We start from the raw sequence: 20,192 nt of genomic DNA on the forward strand, positions 1-20,192 counted from the left end.
CGCCGGGACATTGAGTATAAAAATTGGCAAGTCATGCTGCAGTGTATAGAACAGGGGTGGGCAAACTACGGCCCGCGGGCCGCATGCGGCCCGCCAAAGGTATTTCTGCGGCCCACCAAGTCATTAAAAAAAAAAAAAAAAAATTAAAAATTTTTTTTTTTTTTTTTAAATTTTTTTTTAAAGGGTAATGGGTGGGGGGGCTGTTGGGTTACTTACTGGTATAGGGTGGATACGTTGACTTGAGTAGGGTGATCATTGCTTGGCACAACATCGAGGGCCGAAGGGCCTGTTCTGTGCTGTACTGTTCTATGTTCTATATGAGGCGCCCACAATCATAACCGGGTGAAGTAATTATTTTACTTAATATACTATGCGGCCCTTTGTGAATTGTGAATTTCTGAATGCGGCCCTTGCACGGAAAAGTTTGCCCACCCCTGGTATAGAACCTCAGTTAGGCCACACTTGCAATTTAGTGTTCAATACTGGTCATCAAACTACCAGAAGGATGTTGAGGCTTTGGAGAGGGTACAGAAGACGATTACCAGGATGTCGCCTGATATGAAGGGCATTAGCTATGAGGAGAGGTTGGATAAACTCTGTTTGTTCTCACTTGAACGACGGAGGTTGAGGGGCGACCTGACAGAAGTCTACAAAATTATGAAGGGCATGGACAGAGTGGATAGTCAGAACCTTTTTCCCAGGATGAAAGAGTCAAATACTAGGGGACATAGGTACGAGGGGCAAAGTTTAGAGGAGATGTGCGAGAGAAGTTTTTTTTTGCACAGAGGGTATTGAGTGACTTGGACCTGCTGCCGGAGGACGAGGTGGAAGCAGCTACGATAGTGACATTTAATGGACAAATACATCAATAGCATGGGAAGAGAGGGATACGGGCCCCAGAAGTGTAAAAGGTTTTAGGCTAGACGGGCAGCATGATCGGCGCAGACTTGGAGGGCCGAAGGGCCTGTTCCTATGCTGTACTTTTCTTTGTTCTTTGTTGAAATATTCAATGTGTATTAAATGTATTTAATCTTATTCATGGGGTCATGGTTAGTGAACAAGCTTTATTTCTAACTTGCGGCCCACTGATTGAAGGAGGGCCAGCTATGTGGCTGACTCACTAGCATAGGATGCCCATCACCGATATAGGAGTGATGTGACAATTGTATAAAATACTAATTTGGTCACAGCTGGTGCACTGAACATGGTTCTGGTCACCATGTCACAAGAACAATGTGACTGCACTACAAAGGGTACACAGGAGATTTACAAAGATGTTACTAGGAGTAGACAATTTTGGCCAAGAAGAAAGATTCAACAGTCTGGGGCTGTTTTCTTTGAACAGAGGAGACTGTTTTAATGGGGGCAGGAAATTATGAGAGATTGGTATACAGTGGATAGGAATGAGTTACTTTCTTTCCCAAAGAGGTCAATAACAAGACAGCACAGATTTAAAGCAATTGGAGGGGAATGGAGGAGAAATGTTTTCACCAGAGTGTGTGGTCAGGTTCAGGAACTAACTGTCCGAAAGGGTGGGAGGCGCAGAAACCCTCTCACATTTAAAATATACAATAAGTGTGGTAAACCTCAGGGTTCCGGCCCAAAAACTGGAAGGTGGGATTAGGCTGCATCTTTTTTCCATGGCATAGATATATAGATTTACATAGAATTTACAGTGCAGAAGGAGGCCATTCGGCCCATCGAGTCTGCACCGGCTCTTGGAAAGAGCACCCTACCCCCTACCCAAGGTCAACACCTCCACCCTATCCCCATAACTCAGTAACCCCACCCAACACTAAGGGCAATTTTGGACACTAAGGGCAATTTATCACGGCCAATCTACCTAACCTGCACATCTTTGGACTGTGGGAGGAAACCGGAGCACCCGGAGGAAACCCACGCACACACGGGGAGGCTGTGCAGACTCCGCACAGACAGTGACCCAGCCGGGAATCGAACCTGGGACCCTGGAGCTGTGAAGCGATTGTGCTATCCACAATGCTACCGTGCTGCCCTAATATGATGGACTAAATGGTCTCCTTTTGTGCTATAATTTTTCTATGTTCATAGAGACTTACAACGCGATTCACCCGCCTCATTAAGCCCTTGCTCAATTGAAACGAGGTCTGTGAAAAGCGAAAGACCAAAAACTAGATCCCCGCCAGGCGCCAGTTTGTGATGCAACCAGCCCACTCCCATCGGCGAAATCAGGATCTCGTTGTAGCGAGGCGAGAAACCAATTATTACCACTTAAGCCCTATTCCCATACAATTAAAGGGAACCACTCCATATCCAACGGCCTCGTGTCATTCATCGGCCTCCCCAGCTGCCGTTGATTAACTCCTTTTTAATACGTGAACCTGGTGAAAGGGCTGCTGTGGGAAGCCAAGGAGGTGAGTAGGTATCTTTGCTCACAGGCAGAGAGCCCGGGGGTGCTGGGCTTGCTGCCCTGGGACCCTTGGGGGAATAGGACATCCCTCCTGACCTCCACCGTGCCTAACAGCCTCCCCAGGTCAGCATCCCCGAATCTTCGGGCCGGTGTTCACGGCGCCACTGTTGCGAGCTGCCTGGGGTTGTCTGAGCAAGTACAACTTAAGTGCTGCTCGACCTTGTTTGGGGGGGGGGGGGGGGGGGGGGGGGGGGGGGCGCGCGACCTCGTTAAGTGGACCAATTAACGTTGAATTGCGTTGCCATCCTCTCTGGGCCGAACACCAGGAAACCCGCAGGAATTCCCGCTCACTGCCACACGTAGATTTTGTTCTGGAGAACTGCACCCTATATAACAATAACTACTCAGTGTTGGCTGGCCCATCTTTCTTTCCATCATCATAAATTCAAAACCAGAAATAATTTGGAGATTTTTGGGTTACAGAATATGGGTTAGAGATATGCCCAAGAAATGTGTCCTGGAATGGTTTTGATTTCCATTTATATAAACAAATTGTTCATAGCACAAGTGATATCAATATTTCCTAATGTTAGTAAATAAGAAGGAACAGTAAAATGTTAGGAAGAACGCAACAACATAGAGAGACAGGTTGGTGGACATGAAGTTCAGATAATTGTGTAGTACATTTTGGAAACAAGGAAAGTGAAATAGAGTATGGTCCTTTCAGCACGATTTTCAAGTGTGGAATAACAAAGGCATTCAGGATTTTAGATAGACAGACTTTCAAAGTGATAGGGCAGAAACTGTAATTTAAAAAATAGTGGATTCTAGAATTTAGAAATTACAACACTCAATATCCAAGCAAGGACTTTCGATTTGCCGGAGTAAACTACAGAGCTAGACAAAACTGTTTCATTCAGAACGTTATTAGAACAAGTACTGCTTTATCGCACTTGCTATTGAGGCTAAAAGATAATTGAATATGCGTCATTTAAGAGGTTACAAGGAAAGGGGTTTAAGAGTTGACAGTTCCAATTGAAGAGCTGACAATTGCCCAGGTGCTGCGGGTCAAATGGCCTTCTGTAACAATTTTTGATTCCATGATCACTGCAATGTACATCCATGGAATATTCATTTGTTTATAGTTTATGAAATCATAATCGATTTATACTATGACAATGATTTCATGTAATTTTCTAGCAAACAAAAAATATCAGAGTTACTCCTGAAACTACCTCCTACAAAGTAGATGCCCTCTTACATTACTTTGCCTATTAGAAGGAATCGCAAGAAAATATTAGAACAACCATCTTTATAAATGCATATAAAAGGTTTTATATTTTCATTGGGAAATTCTTTTGCCAACACTTCTACAATGGATGAGCCAAGTAAGAAGAAAACCAATACAGCTGTATCCTTTTTAATATACACTTGATTTTGAACTTGACAACAAAACTTATTTATCTGGTTCTTGGACCCAAGGCAAGTTTGGCCTAATTTAGATGTTGAATTACCAACTATACAAAACAGGATTTGTACACTCTTGCACAGCTCTGGCACTTTTTGTATAGTAAATGTGATATTGATGAAGGATTAGCACTGCAGGGTATATACTCCCATACCCACGTGCCTGCTCGAGCGAACTGTATACTACAATGATTAAGGCCTGCACATCTGCTAGGCTGTGCTAAACAATTATTTTGTTACTTTGCTGAGGAGTTTAAAAGAACTAAAACTCAAAATTCAGTCAAGAGAGCAGGATAAAGCTCCTTTCATTTTGCCTCAACAATGTTCCCAGTGGCGATTTCACAGATACCAATGTGACCGTAGTATTTACTCCAGCACGAGCAAGGAGGGCAGCACGGTAGCACAAGTGGATAGCATTGTGGCTTCACAGCGCCAGGGTCCCAGGTTCGATTCCCCACTGGGTCATTGTCTGTGCGGAGTTTGCACGTTTGCCCCGTGTCTGCGTGGGTTTCCTCCGGGTGCTCCAATTTCCTCCCACAGTCCAAAGACGTGCAGGTCAGGTGGATTGGCCATGATAAATTGCCTTTAGTGACCAAAAAAAGTTCGGAGGGGTTATTGGGTTACAGGGATAGGGTGGAAGTGAGGGCTTAAATGGGTCAGTGCAGAATTGATGGGCCGAATGGCCTCCTTCTGCACTGTATGTTCTATGTTCCTTCAGGAAGCATTTAAACTTCAGTCAGTATTACCAATTAATAGTAAATTGGCAGTTTTTGCAGTGGGCCCATGCCTTCAAGGAGGTAGGTTGAAACTGAACGAACCAATTTTGTTGGTGCAAGTCATTGATCTGGAAGGGGTTATTTACCCCTAATCTCAAGAGTTGAAAGTATGAGTTTTAAACCCAATATAAAACCTAATACCCCAAAACAGATTCCTTAAACCTGAAATAAGAAATCAGTACTTGTGCCAATTGCAATAGATCTTCAAATAAGGCAGCAATTAAGTAAAATGGTTGCTGATTTATACTGCAAGGAATGATATCACTAATATTTTTGTGGTTGCAGTTTCATACTTTTTGACTAGCCCATTGATATGGCTGTGTAGCAATGAGGTGAAAGATGGGAGAGGAGGGGTGGGGGTAGTTTGGTGACAGTGACTGCAGATTTTTATTTGATTTGATTTGTCACATGTAATAGTATATAGTGAAAGTATTGTTTCTTGCATGCTATGCAGACAACGCATACCATACATAGGGAAGGAAGGAGGGACTACAGAATGTAATGTTAATCTGTAAGTGATTGAATTAGAACATTGTTAGCGAGTTTAAAAAGAGTTAGAATGAAGTTTTAGAAGTATAGAATGAGAGTACAAGATAGAATTAGAGGGTATGCTGTGCACAGCTTGCAAGAAGTCGTCTCGCTCCGGCACCATCTTGGAATTTCATATTAGTCTTGTTGGTGGGTTTGGCGGCCATCTTAGGTGGTTGCTGTACTTTCTATGGGCGTAATTCTCCCCAAATATTTCTAATTTCATTTGTGGCGGTTTTTTCAGGCGAGTTCCCCACCGCTAATGACACGTAATCATTTTTTTGGGCCCTGGGGATTTTCTCACCGGTTTAAACCACCAAGACCTTTTTTTTAAGCACTGGGGAGCTGAACTCAGATCGGGCCGCCATTTTGAAAGGGTGCCCTGATCTCGAAGTGAGCTTGTGGGTCTCCCACACCCCCCCACCCATGGGCAATGTCACCCCCCGTAATCATGGACGCTACCCCCACACCCACCAAAATGAGGACACGCCGCGATAGGATCCCACCCCTCTTCAGAACCCCATAAACACCGTTACAGCACCCCTTCCTTCTACAACCCCCCCATCACCCCAACCTCCCGGAGGCCCCTACTTACCTGCCCTGCATTCCCATACCCTTTAAACCCCCCTCACCCTCTGGCCCTTGGCAGTGCCACTCTGGCATCCGAGCACTCGTGTACTGCCACCCTGGCAGGCTCCTGCTGGCTTGGCAGTGCCATCCGGGCACCCTGACAGTGCCAGGGTGGCAGTGCCAAGGTGCCCACGTTTCAGGAAAGGGCAAGGGGGCCACCCTACATTTTGCCTGGCCACCCAGGGGTCTCCGATGGCCTGGAAGACCTCCAGGTGCCGTTCCGCCTGGTCCACGTTTGTGTGGACCAGCACTGATCAGTGCCCTGCTGCAGCCTCCCTTGGGAGGCCGGTGAATCGATGGAGCCAGTGGATGCCCTGCAGATAGGTCGTAAGTAGTTTATGACCTACTTCGGGAGCATCATTCGGTCCAGACCATTTGGGGCAGGGTTCCAACTTCGACATCTCGCAGGATTCCAGTGAATTTCGCGACGCGGAGACTGTCGGAGGCTCGTTGCAGGCCTCTCCCGGTATTCTTTCACGCTTGAGCGCAACGCAGCCGGAGAATCGCACGCTATGTAACTGTTGGATAATCCCTCTTGGAAATGGCGGACTCCAGGTCAAGGGAATGTGGAGGGCCCCAATTTGTTTGGTCACCTGGAATGTCAGAGGGTTGAACGCCCCAGTGAAAAGGTCGCGAGTATTTGCTCATCGAGCTTAAATGCCGACGTGGTCTTTCTGCAGGAAACTCACTTGCGGGTCAGAGGCCAAGCAAGGTTGTGGAAGGAGTGGGTGGGACAAGTTTTTCATTCGGGCTTTGAGGTAGGGTCCGGGGTGCAGCAATATTAATCAATAAGCAAGTTCAGTGTTTTGCCCATAACATCTTGGCTGACCCCTAAGCTGGACATATTAATGTCTGTGGATCTTTGGCAGACACTTTAGGGGTTCTGATTAATATCTATGCTCCATACGGGGACGATTTTATAATAAACTGCTGGATTTTATTAATAAACTGCTGGCCTCCATCCCCGATATGGATTTGCACCAGCTTATTTTGGATGGTGACTTAGGCAGTCTTCTGGACCCATCCGGGCCCAAACCTGTGACACCATCAGGCCTGGCCAGGGCACTGTTTGGGGGCAGCAGGTTACTCACGATTGTAATTTCAGACCACGCCCATTTTGTTGTTTGGCATTAGAATCAGGTCCCTTCCAGCAACTGCCTTGGAGATTGGATATTTTATTATTAGCGGACAAGAGATTTTGTGAACGCATGTCCACCGCCACTGGGGTGTTTAATAAAAGTGAGTCTATCTCACCTTCTGCGCTTATGGTGGTTATCGGGGGAAGATCATTTCCCACAAAGTGCAAATGGTAAAGACAAGCAAGGCCGAGTGACAGATCCTGGTGGACTCCATTCTGGAGGTGGATCACCAGTATTCACTGGCCTCAACCTCAGAGCTGTTGGCAAGCAGGAAAAAGCTGCACACACAATTTGAATTATCAATGGATGAGGCAACGTTTGAGGGGTGTAGTTTATGAACATGGGAAGACAGCCAATCTCCTCTTAGCTCACAAGCTGAGATGACAGGTGGCTTCCCGGGAGATTGTAGAGGCACGTGACTAGAGTGGCAGCCTGGTTTCCACCTGCCTCAGGTCAATGTGGCTTTTGAAATGTTTTATTAGGACTCAATAGATCAGAGCCCCCGCGGAGAGTTTGACCATGACTGATTTTTTTGGTTGGATTACCATCCCATCTGTGGAGAGGATAGATGTGAAGAGTTGGAACCCCTTTTGGGTCCAGTGAAAATGAAATGCATTGGGTTGGAGCAGATTGGTAAACCCCCTGGCCCTTGAATTTTATAAGACGTTTGCAGAGCAACCGGTACATCTTATTTTAGAGCTGTTCAATTACTCATTATCCTGGCGTTTGTTGCCCTTTATACTCACGCAGGGCTCTTCCATGATCCTTAAGACAGGCAAGGACTCGACAGAGTGTGAGTTGTACTGACCTATTTCATTTTTAAATGCTGGCATGCAGGTGGAGCTGCCTCCCAGAGGTGATCTCAGAAGACTGGACAGACTTCGTCAAGGGTAAGGAATTTTCAACCAAAATATCTGTTAAACATTGTCCTCTGCCCCTCCTTGGTGCCCAAACTGGAAGCAATTGTTTCCCTACACGCTGAAAAAGCGTTTGATAGAGTGGAGTGGGAATATCTCTTTTGGGAGGTTTGGATTTGGACAAAGTTTATATCCAGGGTTTGCTTATTGTTTAGGGCCCCCACTGCTAGTGTTTGCACAAGGCATTGAATTCTAGCTACTTTCTGCTGATTAGGGGCACAAGACAGGGATGACCATTGTCTCAACTGCTGTTTGATTTGGCAACAGAACCAATTGCCGTAGTTCTGCGATCTTCTAGAAAGTGGAGGATGATAAATCGGAGAGGGGTGGAGCGTAGGATTTCCTAGTATGCAGATGACCTGCTTCTTTATATTATGTATCCACTATGGATGAGATAATTAAGCTGCTTTGGTGGTTTGGCCCCTTCTCTGCGTACAAATTGAATTTGGATAAGAGAGAATAGTTCCCGGTTAACCTTCGGGGAGGGTAGCCTATCTGGGGATATTACGGGGCAGCACGGTCGCACAAGTGGAGGGGCAGCACGGTAGCACAAGTGGTTATCACTGTGGCTTCACAGCACCAGGGTCCCACGTTCGATTCCCCGCTGGGTCACTGTCTGTGCCGAGTCTGCATATTTTCCCAGTGTCTGTGTGGGTTTCCTCCGGGTGCTCCGGTTTCCTCCCACAGTCCAAAGGCGTGCAGGTTAGGTGAATTGGCCATGATAAATTGCCCTTAAGTGACCAAAAAGGTTAGGAGGGGCTATTGGGTAAGGGGAATAGGGTGGAAGTGCGGCCTTAAGTGGGTCGGTGCAGATTCAATGGGCCGAATAGCCTCCTTCTGCACTATGTCCTGTATGTATTACATTTTAGCTACGCGAGATCTAGCTTTCATTATCTGGGAATCTGGGTGGACCACAAATGGGTCTTGCTCCTAAATTAAATTATAACTAGTCTGGTTAATGGTGTCAAATCTGATTGACAGAAGTGAGACAACCTCCCCTGTCCTTGACAGATAGGGTTCAGACTATTAAAATAAATGCACTCCCGAGATTTTTATTTCTTTTTCAATGACTCCCCACTTTTCTCCCCAAGTTCTTCTTTGTCAAATAATAAACTCGTGTCCTCACTTATTTGGGCGGTAAGACCCCAAAGGTCTGTCGGCATTCCTCCAGAGAGATCGGCAATCAGGAGGCGTGGCTTTACCCAATTTATTATTTTACTATTGGGCAGTCAATATTCAGAAGGTACTGTTGTGGTTCAGTAATTTGTGTTCCATATGAGGACTATGGGAGGAGAATTTCTGTAAGGGTTCTAGCCTTGGTGCAACATTAACTACATCATTCCCGTTCTTTCCAGTTCCTCGGTTCATCCTGAGAATCTGGCTGTAGTTCAGACAGCATTTTAAAAAATATTTCCAATTAAGGGGCAATTTAGCATGGTCAATCCACCTATCCTGCATCTTTTGGGTTGTGTGGCTGAGACCCACGAAGGCACGGGGAGAATATGCAGACTCCACCCACACTGAAGGAGCGACACAGTGGTTAGCACTGCTGCCTCATGGTGCTGAGGACGCTGGTTCAATCCCGGACCACTGTCTGTTTGGAGTTTGCACATTCTCCCAGTGATTGCGTGGGTCTCACCCCAACAACCCAAAGATGTGCAGGCTAGGTGGACTGGCTACGCTAAATTGCCTCAGCACCGTGAGGCAGCAGTGCTAACCGTGAACGCCATCCTCAGACAGCATTTTAAACTCAGTTTCATGTCTGTGCTGGCCGCTATCTGCAATCATCGCCCTTTTATCCCCCCAGCGGGTTTGGATTTGACGTTTAAGTAATGGTAGGGCAAGGATTTGGAAAGATTTGGGAACCTGTTCGTGGAGGGATGGTTTGCCAGTTTTAAGGAAATGTCAGAGAAATTTCAACACCCTGGTTCCAATCTTTTCAAATACCCAATTGTTTGCGCAAGTCCTTTCCCATTTTGCCCGTGGCACCACCCCCTCCATCTTGAAGACGATTTTGTCTTTGGCCTGGTGTGGCGGGCGGGACAGGGACGACTTCTTTGTGCGTATACCGCCAGATCCCATCCGCGGTGTCAGCTCCGTTGAATTAGGTAATGTTGAATTGGGCCCCATTCTGGATAGAGGTATGGAGCGAGGCCCTTCACAGGGTCAACCCATGTTCTCATGCACTCAGCTTAGTCTGATTCAATTCAAGGTGGTGCTCAGGGCCCATCTGGCTAAAGTGAGGATGAGCGGATTCTTCTATGGGGTCAAGAACAGGTGTGAGCATTGTTCTTGGGGCTGGCTAACCACACAGATATGTTCTGGTCTTGTCCCAAGTTAATAAGCTTTTGGGTCTCTAACTTCAACACCATGTTAAAGATACTCAATGTTGATTTGAAGTCATGCCCACTGGTAGCCATTTGGTGTCAAACTCAATTAAACCAGATATCCTCGCATTTGCCTCATTAATAGCCTGAAGGCAAGTTCTGCTTGGGTGGAGGAATCCTACTCTGTCCAGTGCCTCAGTTTGGTTGGGTGACCTCATGTCTTTCTTGAATTTGTAGAAGGTAAGTACACCATCAGGAGGTCGGTTAAAGGGTTGTACCTAAGATGACAGCCATTCATTTCCTTTTTTAAAGAGCTAGTTTAGTTCCAGCTAGTTTTGTGTTTAGTTTAGTTCTGTGTGGCTAAGTTAATTTGTGTTTGTTTGTTTGTTTTGTTCTTTGATCTTGACCCTCCTTAACCCGTTCATTCCTGGGCTCACCGGAGTAGATTCTCAGCTACATTTTACAAGGCAAGAGTTTTTTCTTTTTTTCCTCACAGTTACTGGAGGGTAGCAAACTAGATTTAATATTGCTAATGAGTGGAGCGGAGATGAGCGGTTGGACAGACAGCATCTTGGGAAGTTAAGCGGTTAAATGGTGAATCTGAGTGTTAGACTGGGGAGAAATTGAAGAGGGACGTCACAGGATGTTTGTGATTAGATTGGCCAAGAGGGGACCTTCTGGTAAGTAGTGGTGACTGGTAAGTAGTTTTTCTTTTCATTTATCTATTTTTTGTTTGATTTTCATTTTTTTTTGGCATTGTATTTCTTTAAGTTAACCTAAGGTTTAAGACATGGCAGGAGATCCCAGACCCATGGCATGCTCCTCGTGTACGATGTGGGAGTTCAGGGACACATCCGCTGATCCTGGCTCCTTCACATACAAGAAGTGTGACCAGCTGCAGCTCCTGTTAGACTGCTTGACAGCTCTGGAGCTGCGGATGGACTCACTATGAGCATCCATGATGCTGAGGATGTCGTGGATAGCACGTTTAGTGAGTTGGTCACATCGCAGATGAAAATTACTGAGCGAGATGGAAAGTGGGTGACTAAAATACAGAGCAAGAGTAGGAAGGCAATGCAGGTGTCCCCTGCTGTCATTACCCTGCAAAACAGGTATACCGTTTTGGATACTGTTGAGGGAGTTGGCTCACCAGGGGAAGACAGCAGCAGTCAGGTTCATGGCACCGTGGCTGGCTCTGCTCCGCAGGAGGACAGGAAGAAGAATGGCAGGGCTATAGTGATAGGGGACTTAATCGTAAGGGGAATAGACAGGCGGTTCTCCGGATGCAATCGAGACTCCAGGATGGTATGTTGCCTCCCTGGTGCAAGGATATCTTGGAGCGGCTGCAGGACATTCTAGTAAAACGGGGCCAGAAACAAAAAGCAATAAGGGGGAAAGTGTAAGGCAGAGAAGCCATAGTCAAAAATCAAAATGGGCCACAGTACAGGGTACAGTGACTGAGGAGAGTGTGAAAAGGGAGGTGGCCAATGCAGGATTGAGGGTGTTGTACCGAAATGTGCGCAGTAAACGGAACAAGGTAAATGAGCTTGTTGTGCACACTGATATTGACCGGTATGATGTTATGAATATCACAGAGACGTGGCTGCAAGGGGATCAGGGCTGGGATCTAGATATCCAAGGATATATGTCCTATCGAAAGGACCGGTAGATGGGCAAAGGGGGTGGGGCTGCATTGTTAGCAAGGAATTAAGTTAAATCGATAGCAAGGAGCAATATAAGATCAGAAGGCATAGAATCTCTGTGGGTAGAGTTGAGGAATTGCAAAGGTAAAAAGACCCTGATGGGAGTTATGTACAGGCCCCCTAGCAGTAGTCAAGATGTGGGGCAGAAAATAAACCAGGAGATTGAAAAGGCATGTAAAAAGGGCAATATCACAATAATCATGGGGGACTTCAATATGCAGGTGGACTGGGAAAATTAGGTTGGTAGTGAATCCCAAGAAATGGAATTTGCGGAATGTCTTAAGTTTTTATTTGGAGCAGCTTGTGACAGAGCCCACAGGCAATTCTGGATTTGGTGATGTGCAATGAGGCAGACTTGATTAGGGAACTGAAGGTGAAGGAACCCTTAGGGAGCAGTAACCACAATATGATAGAATTTACCCTTTAGTTTGAGCGGGAGAAGCTGCAATCAGATGTAACGGTATTACAATTAAATAAGGCTAACTACAAAGACATGAGGGGGGAGCTGGCCAGAGTTGATTGGAAAAGGAGCCTAGCAGGGAAGACCGTGGAACAGCAATGGCAGGAGATTTTGGGGGTTATTAGGGAGGGACAACAAAAATTCATCCCAAGGAGGAAGAAGCATGCTAAGGGGAGTACAAGGCATCCATGGCTGACGAGCGACGTCAAGGACAGCATAAAAGCTAAAGAAAAAACATACAAACTGGCGAGGATTATTTGGAAGCCTTTAAAAGCGAGCAGAGGACGGCTAAAAAAGCAATAAGGGGGGAGAAGATGAAGTATGAGTGCAAGCTAGCTAGTAATATAAAGGAAGAGTTTTTTCAATATATAAAAGGTGAGAGAGAGGCACAAATAGACACTGGAAAATGTGGCTGGAGAAGTAATAATAGGAAATAAAGAAATGGCAGACGAACTGAATAGTTACATTGCATCGGTCTTCACAGTGGAAGACACCAGTGGGATGCCAGAGCTCCAGGAGAATCAGGAGGCAGAGGTGAGTGCAGTGACCATTCCTAAGGAAAAGCTTCTGGGGAAACTAAAATGTCTGAAGGTGGATAAGTCACCTGGACCGGATGGACTACACCCCAGGGTTCTAAAAGAGATAGCTGAGGAGATTGTGGAGGCATTGGTGATGATCTTTCAGGAATCACTGAAGGCAGGAAGGGTCCCAGAGGACTGAAAAGCAGCTAATGTAACACCACTGTTTAAAAAGGGAGGGAGGCAAAATACGGGAAATTATAGGCCGGTTAGCCTGACTTCGGCCATTGGTAAGATTTTACAGTCTGTTATTAAAGATGAGTTTGCGAAGTACTTGGAAGTGCACGGTAAAATAGGACTGAGTCAGCACGGCTTAGTCAAAGGGAGGTCATGTCTGACAAATCTGTTAGAATTCTTTGAGGAGGTAACAAGGAAGTTAGACAAAGGAGAACCAGTGGACGCAATTTATTTAGATTTCCAGAAGGCCTTTGAGAAGGTGCGGCATAAGAGATTGTTAAATAAGTTTAAAGCCCATGGTGTTAAGGGTAAGATCCTGGCATGGATAGAAGATTGGCTGACTGGCAGAAGGCAGAGAGTGGGGATAAAGGGGTCTTTTTCAGGATGGCAGCCGGTGACTAGTGGTGTGCCTCAGCAGTCTGCTCTGGGACCACAACTTTTCACAATATACATTGATGATCTGGAAGAAGGAACTGAAGGCACTGGTGCTAAGTTTGCAGATGATCCAAAGATCTGTAGAGGGGCAGGGGGGCTGCAGAAGGATTTGGACAAGCTAGGAGAGTGGGCAATGAAGTGGCAAATTAAATACACAATGTGGAAAGTGAGGTTATGCACATTGGAAGGAGGAATTTAGGCGTAAACTATTTTCTAAATGAGAAAATGCTGAGGAAATCAGAAGCACAAAGGGACTTGGGACTCCCGAGGTTAATGTGCAGGTTCAGTTTGCAGTTAAGAACACAATGCAATGTTAGCATTTATGTCAAGTGGGTTAAAAAAACAACACCAGGGATGTACTTCTGAGGCTGTACAAGGCTCTATTCAGACTCCATTTGGAGTATTGTGAGCAGTTTTGGGCCTCGTATCTAAGGAAGGTTATGCTGGCCTTGAAAAGAGTCCAGAGGAGGTTCACAAGAATGATCCCTAGAATGAAGAACTTGCCGTACGAGGAACGGTTGGAGTTTAGAAGGATGAGGGGGGATCTTATTGAAACTTACAGGATACTCCGAGGCCTGGAGAGAGTGGACATGGAGAGGATGTTTCCACTTGTCGGAAAAACTAGAACCAGAGGATACAATCTCAGACTAAAGGGACAATCCTTTAAAACAGAGATGAGGAGGAATTTCTTCAGTCAGAGGGTGGTGAATCTGTGGAACTCTTTGCTGCAGAAGACTGTGGAAGCTAAATCACAGTGTCTTTAAGACAGAGATAGATAGGTTCTTGATTAATAAGGGGATCAGGGGTTATGGGGAGAAGGCAGGAGAATGGGGATGAAAAAATATCAGCCATGGTTATCAGGAATGGCGGAGTAGACTCGATGGACCGAGTGGGAGAATTCTGCTCCTATGTCTTATGGTCTTATGATGTTGTAACTTCGGTTAATTGGTTTAGATTATTTTGTTTAGAACGGAAACATTTTAATAAACATTTAAAAAAAAAATTCTATTGATTCGTGCTCCCATGAATTAAAGAAAATTCTACCTAGCTTCTATAAAAAATAACCAAAGTTGAAGAGAAAATTTATTCATATACTAAACTATACAAATAGTCCCAAATCAGTTTGTTTTACATAGCCTGTTTACAGTACTGAAACAGGCTATTTATCAGACCAGGTCTATTTTTATTCACAGTCCACATTAGCCTCCTCACTAATATATTGAAGACTGCAGCATGTATGTCAACCCGGCAGATAAGAATCTAATTTTCATGGCACCAAAAGGCATGCTTAAGGCTAAAAATTGCATTAGAAGGTGGCCTCAATTTTGTTTAGCTCAGAAATAGTGTTATACTCGCCTTAAAAAGTCAGTGCGTGGGATCAAGCAGGCAACACAATACATGTTGCCAAGAAAATGTGGAGTTTAATCGTGCCCACACACATCAATGTGCCCTGAATACATCAGTGGTAACTAATGAACAGCAAGTGGGTCCTCCTCCACCAACACTTCACACTTTATACTGGGTGTATAAGTCAACCCCTGTTTTTGAGGGGATTTTCAAAGCTTCAAATTTCGACTTCTATGCCGGATACATAACTAACTTTTACTAAAATACATTTTTCCTACTTTAGTCAACTACTTCATGCAGTAGCAAGTTCTAAGTTCTAACCACTTCTCTAAAAAGTTTCTCCTGAATTACGGTTGGATTAAGTGGCTCTAATACTCAGATATTCAATTGTTGTGTTGCATGAGAATTAATAACTGTTTTCTTCTAATCAATATGATTTGGGGGGGATACATTATGAAAATGCAAATCATTTTCATGTTTTTTGTTTTTGGAGGTGAAAATTAGACTTGTTATGGATTTAGTTGCTTGTTCTCTTTTGTGGGCTTTTAGAAGCCATATTTACAGAAAATATATCATTGAACAGGACACGTGACTCTACAAAATTGCAAGACTCCTGTTTGCAAAGAGCTAGTCGAACCATCACGAAAATCAGAGGCCTCTAAATCCAAATATTTCAATAACCTTTACACACAAAAATTCCAAGTCTCCACATATAAATTATTTAAGTTCTTCCTAATAAGGTCCAGATCCTCAAATCCAGGGGGGGGGGGGGGGGGGGGGGGGGAAACGACGACAAGAGAGTGAGGCTGCAGAGGCCTGGATAAGTGGAGACTAGGTGTCGTAGACAAAAAGAATGGTGGTGATCATGTTTCAGAAGGGTGCTGATACTGGCACATTAAGAGATCAGGACGTGTTAATTGCAGAACAAAGGTAGGCAATGTGTCAAAAGGCAAGCTAGAACAGTGACAGATAGCCCTAGTGGGTGGTGGTGGTGGTTGGGGGAAGAAGAAGAGACAGATTGATGGGAGAAATTAAAGTGAATAAAAATACAGAGCAGCACGGCGGTGCAGTGGTTTGCACTGCGGCCTCACGGTTCCAAGGTCCCAGGTTTGATCCTGGCTCTGCGTCACTGTCTGTGTGGAGTTTGCACATTCTCCCCGTGTTGCGTGGATTTCGCCTTACAACCCAAAAGATGTGCAGGGTAGGTGGATTGGCCACGCTAAATTGCCCCTTAATTGGAAAAAAATGAATTAGGTACTCTTAAATTTATTCTAAAAAAGGAAACAGAAACAAAAACATGGTGGTGGCAGAGGAGAGGTATCACACTCTGTAGTTGTTGAACTCAATGTCAAGTCTGGAAGGCTGTAATAGGCCTAATTGGAAGATGAGGTGCTGTTCCCTCCAGTTTGTATTGGGCTTTGAGGAGCCATCCAGACTTGAAACCTTAGCTCTGTTCTCTCTCCACAGATGCTTGTCAGACCTGATGAGACTATCCAGGATTTTCTGCTTTTGTTCCAGATTCCAGCATCCACAGTAATTTGCTTTTATATTTACGTTTGTTCACTGGAGGTAGGCCACACTTACCAGTTACACACAACAATGCAACGGTGCTTTCACAATAGTATTAGGGAATTCAAGAGTTATGACTCATTAAGGATGAAGGAATAGTAATAGAATTCCAAAGCAGGATGGTTTAAAACCCAGGACAGAGTGATGTTCCTTCTTGGTCGACAAGGTTGCATGGATGGGAGATGCGGTTGAAGTACCATAGTTCCTGCAGTGCATCTTGCAGATAATTATCAGTCCGGCTACAGTAGGCCAAAGGTGACAGGCTGGGTATTGAACCAGTGGCAAGGACCTCTTGTCTCTGGATAGTATCAAGCCTTTTGTGGCAAGGTTGAGATAGACAGATTTTTAATCAATAAGGGAATCAAGGAATATGGGGATGAGGTGGGAAAGTGGAGTTGAGGATTGTCATAATCAAATCAAGCTCCTATGTCTCATGGTCTTGTGCCTGTTTCTCTTGATCCTCTGGCAGTCAACCATTCCTTTTCTACCTGTGTACTCCTTAGCTGCGTTTTGACCACCTCTAAATGTACTATCCACATAATCCTCAGCCTTGCAGATGCACCACAGTAACTCCAACCACCACTCGATTTCAACTACCCAGAGCTCCAGTTTCTGCAGCTGGTGACACTTCCCCCAGATTAAGTCATTGAGGGCACTTTGTACACCATGTCCTACACTCTACAGCAGTGCATCTCAAACTATCTGATGTGGCGTACCGGCAGTTATTTTTTTCAATGTGCCAGGGATCGGTGAGCAAAACAAGCCAATCCAGGATTACTGTCTCTTTCTTTTCTGGAAACACTCCAAGTACCGGCAGACGATGGCTCGCGTACTGGCACCGGTACGCGTACCACACTTTGAGAAGCACTGCTCTACAGGATGCACATTCCACATGGTGGCGCTGCACTAACAACTTCGCATTTAACTCTCATTTCACTCCCTAGTCGTCCCTTCTATGTCTACTTACGGATCTCCTTTGATGGCACTTTAAGATTTTGTATATAAATTCAAGACTCTCGATTACGCATGCTTTTTCTCGCTCTCAACACCCACTACTCTATGGGGTTCCCCTGTAGTAAAGTCAGAGCCAGCTACTGGAGTCTGAGAAAAGTAGAAAATGAAAGGATCACCTCCTTCTCCTCTTCACCATATTCCCTCACGCCCCAAACTTCAACTTGAACACTCTAACGCACACTTGTGCGTCTCAAAAACTTTTCAGATTTTTTGTTTTGTATCTTACTGGTCAACATATTGGGTCTTGGCTGTGATTTGGTCCACAGAAAATGTGTTGTCTTCAGTTAACCACTTGGAAGTACAAACTTTTAACAAAAATGCCTGAGAACCAAGGTGGCATCAATACCAAGTCTAATCCTGTTTTCACCTGCCTTGCAATGCAACCAATGTATCGTGAGAAATAATTGTGTGGTCGCAAGCCTGTTTTGCCCTCCCTAACATGGGACACTGATGCCAGATGTGGTGATTCTTATTACCTCCCTGGCTGACATCAACTAACTATAATTTTTACACAGCTCAAGTGTCAAGTCACAACCATCTCCAACAAGAGGAAGTCCAATTAATTCCTCTTGACTTTAATGGCACTATGATTATGGAATCCCTCAGAATCACCATCTTGAAGTTCAGCTGCACTATTCGTATCAATATCATGGCTACACAAACAGTATAAAAGATGGATACCTTGCCATAATTGACTCAGTTTTAGATCTTTCAAAGTCTCTGCGAAATTGAGCATGATGGACAAGCTGCACCATACTTAATGACCCAGCCTCTACAGCCCATGGTAAAGAATTCCACAGATTCACTACCTTCCGAGAGAAGAAATTCCTCTTCATTACGGTCTTAAATAGATGACCCGTGACTCTGAGATTATGCCCTCTGGTCCTAGACTTTCCTACAAGGGGAAACAACCTCTCAGCATCTACCCTGTAAACCCCCTGAGAATCGTATGTGCCTTAATACGGTCACCTCTCTATCTTCTAAATTCCATGAGTACAGGCCCAACCTACACAACCTCTCCTTCAGAAGAAAATCCTCTATACCCAGGATCAACCAACCTAGTGAACTGCCTCTGGACCACCTTTAATGGCAGTATATCTTTCCTAAGATATTGCAACCAAAACTGTTCACAGTATTCCAAGTGTGGTCTTTTAACAAAACATTTAGAGTATCCAATTCCCTTTTTCCCAATTAACGGGCAATTTAGCGTGGCCAATCCACCTACCCTGCATATCTTTGGGTTGTGGGGGTGAGACCCGCGCAGACACGGGGAGAATGTGCAAACTCCACATGGACAGTCACCCAGGGCCAGGATCGAACCGGGGTCCTCAGCGTCATGAGGTAGCAGTGCTAACTACTGTACCACCATGCCACCCTAAGTGTGCCTTGTATAGTTTTAGCAAGGCTTCCTTATTTTTATACTCCATTCCCTTTGAAAGAAAGGCCAACATTGTATTTTCCTTTCCCATTACTTGCTAAACTGCAAGATAATTTGTGATTTACACATGAGCAGCTCCAAATCCTTCTGTGCTACAGCTTGCTGTAGTCTTTCTCCATTTAAATACTATTCAGCTCCTTTATTCTTCCTACTAAAGTGTATAACTTCACATTTTCCTACATTACATTCCAGTTGCCCACTCACTTAACCTGTCTATAATCCCTCTGGAAACTCTACATCATCCGTCCCACATGCTTTCCCACCTATTAAAATAAAAGCAAATTACAGCGGATGCTGGAATCTGAAATGAAAGGGGAAATGCTGGAAAATCTCAGCAAGTCTGGCAGCATCTGTAGGGAGAGAAAAGAGCTACCGTTTCGAGTCCGATGACTCTTTGACAAAGAGTCATCGGACTTGAAACGTTAGCTCTTTTCTCTCCCTACAGATGCTGCCAGACTTTGAGATTTTCCAGCCTTCCTACCTATTTTTGTGTCATTCACAAACTTAGTACATTCACTTGCCCCAGCCAAGTCATTAGGGCAGCACGGTGGCACAGTGGTTAGCATTGCTGCCTACAGCGCTGAGGACCCGGGTTCGAAACCCGGCTCTGGGTCACTGTCCATGAGGAGTTTGCACATTCTCCCCGTGTCTGCATGGGTTTCACCCCCACAATCCAAAAGATGTGCAGGATAGGTGGATTGGCCACGCTAAATTGCCCCTTAATTGGAAAAAATAATTGGGTACTCTAAATTTTTTTAAAAAATGAATATATATTGTAAATAATTGTGGCCACAGCATTGATCCCCGTGGCACTCCACTAATTATCGCTTGCCATCCTGAAAATGCCCCTCTTCTCCCAACTCTATCAGTTAACATATCCTCTTTCTGCTAATATACTACCCCCAACACCATCTTATTAAGTAGCATTTTGAAAAATGAAATGAAAATCGCTTATTGTCACGAGTAGGCTTCAAATTAAGTTACTGTGAAAAGCCCCTAGTCGCCACATTCCGGCGCCTGTTCGGGGAGGCTGGTACAGGAATTTTGTGTGGTATTTTGTGTGGTACCTTATCAAATGCCTCTTGGAAATCAGAGTATCTCACAACTACTAGTATCCCTTCATCTATCCTGCTCGTTACCACGTCAAAGAATTCTAATAAATTTGTCAGGCATGCTTTCCCCTTTGTGAAGTCATGCTCACTCTGCTCGATTAGGTCGTGCCTAATGCTCTCTCATGTTCTCCAATCGCTTTGCCATTCTGGATACGGAGGACTGTAGCAGGAGCCACATTTGTGGCA

General features: G+C 44.9%; 1 protein-coding gene across 8 annotated transcripts in view; it reads right to left on the reverse strand.

The window, feature by feature from the left end:
* ankrd12 (ankyrin repeat domain 12) overlaps positions 1-20,192 on the reverse strand; it is a 253,951-nt gene that overhangs the window by 131,702 nt on the left and 102,057 nt on the right. The window lies entirely within an intron of this gene.

The sequence above is a fragment of the Scyliorhinus canicula genome, chromosome 10, assembly GCF_902713615.1.
Source record: "Scyliorhinus canicula chromosome 10, sScyCan1.1, whole genome shotgun sequence".
Lineage (NCBI taxonomy): Eukaryota > Metazoa > Chordata > Chondrichthyes > Carcharhiniformes > Scyliorhinidae > Scyliorhinus > Scyliorhinus canicula.